Source organism: Bombina bombina, chromosome 2 (genome assembly GCF_027579735.1).
Source record: "Bombina bombina isolate aBomBom1 chromosome 2, aBomBom1.pri, whole genome shotgun sequence".
NCBI lineage: Eukaryota > Metazoa > Chordata > Amphibia > Anura > Bombinatoridae > Bombina > Bombina bombina.
The window spans coordinates 8,590,989-8,593,202 of NC_069500.1; positions in this window are offsets into that span (position 1 = coordinate 8,590,989).

Here is a 2,214-nt window from a genome sequence, read left to right on the forward strand (position 1 = left end):
GCTACAGGTAACCTAGTAACCAGATGAAACAGTAACCATGTGACCAGGCAGCTAGGTGGTATATCTACAGATAACCTAGTAACCAGAAGAAACAATAACCATGTGAACAGGCAGCTAGGTGGTATATCTACAGGTAACCTAGTACCCAGATGAAACAGTAACCATGTGACCAGGCAGCTAGGTGGTATAGCTACAGGTAACCTAGTAACCAGATGAAACAGTAACCATGTGACCAGGCAGCTAATTGGTATATCTACAGGTAACCTAGTAACAGCATGAAACAGTAACCATGTGACCAGGCAGCTAGGTGGTATAGCTACAGGTAACCTAGTACCCAGATGAAACAGTAACCATGTGACCAGGCAGCTAGGTGGTATAGCTACAGGTAACCTAGTAACCAGATGAAACAGTAACCATGTGACCAGGCAGCTAGGTGGTATAGCTACAGGTAACCTAGTAACCAGATGAAACAATAACCGTGTGACCAGGCAGCTAGGTGGTATATCTACAGATAACCTAGTAACCAGAAGAAACAATAACCATGTGAACAGGCAGCTAGGTGGTATATCTACAGGTAACCTAGTACCCAGATGAAACAGTAACCATGTGACCAGGCAGCTAGGTGGTATAGCTACAGGTAACCTAGTAACCAGATGAAACAGTAACCATGTGACCAGGCAGCTAGGTGGTATATCTACAGGTAACCTAGTAACCGCATGAAACAGTAACCATGTGACCAGGCAGCTAGGTGGTATAGCTACAGGTAACCTAGTACCCAGATGAAACAGTAACCATGTGACCAGGCAGCTAGGTGGTATAGCTACAGGTAAGCTAGTACCCAGATGAAACAGTAACCATGTGACCAGGCAGCTAGGTGGTATAGCTACAGGTAACCTAGTAACCAGATGAAACAATAACCGTGTGACCAGGCAGCTAGGTGGTATAGCTACAGGTAACCTAGTAACCAGATGAAACATTAACCATGTGACCAGGCAGCTAGGTGGTATAGCTACAGGTAACCTAGTAACCAGATGAAACAGTAACCATGTGACCAGGCAGCTAGGTGGTATATCTACAGGTAACCTAGTACCCAGATGAGACAGTAACCATGTGACCAGGCAGCTAGGTGGTATATCTACAGGTAACCTAGTACCCAGATGAAACAGTAACCATGTGACCAGGCAGCTAGGTGGTATAGCTACAGGTAACCTAGTAACCAGATGAAACAGTAACTATGTGACCAGGCAGCTAGGTGGTATATCTACAGATAACCTAGTAACCAGATGAAACAATAACCATGTGAACAGGCAGCTAGGTGGTATATCTACAGGTAACCTAGTACCCAGATGAAACAGTAACCATGTGACCAGGCAGCTAGGTGGTATAGCTACAGGTAACCTAGTAACCAGATGAAACAGTAACCATGTGACCAGGCAGCTAGGTGGTATATCTACAGATAACCTAGTAACCGCATGAAACAGTAACCATGTGACCAGGCAGCTAGGTGGTATAGCTACAGGTAACCTAGTAACCAGATGAAACAGTAACCATGTGACCAGGCAGCTAGGTGGTATATCTACAGATAACCTAGTAACCGCATGAAACAGTAACCATGTGACCAGGCACCTAGGTGGTATAACTACAGGTAACCTAGTAACCCGATGAAACAGTAACCATGTGACCAGGCAGCTAGGTGGTATAGCTACAGATTACCTGGTAACCAGATGAAAGAGTAACCATGTGACCAGGCAGCTAGGTGGTATAGCTACAGGTAACCTAGTAACCAGATAAAACAGTAACCATGTGACCAGGCAGCTAGGTGGTATAGCTATATTTAACCTAGTAACCAGATGAAACAGTAACCATGTGACCAGGCAGCTAGTTGGTATATCTACAGGTAACCTAGTAACCGCATGAAACAGTAACAATGTGACCAGGCAGCTAGGTGGTATAGCTACAGGTAACCTAGTAACCAGATGAAACAGTAACCATGTGACCAGGCAGCTAGGTGGTATAGCTACAGGTAACCTAGTAACCAGATGAAACAGTAACCATGTGACCAGGCAGCTAGGTGGTATATCTACAGGTAACCTAGTAACCTCATGAAACAGTAACCATGTGACCAGGCAGCTAGGTGGTATAGCTATAGGTAACCTAGTAACCAGATGAAACAGTAACCATGTGACCAGGCAGCTAGGTGGTATAGCTACAGTA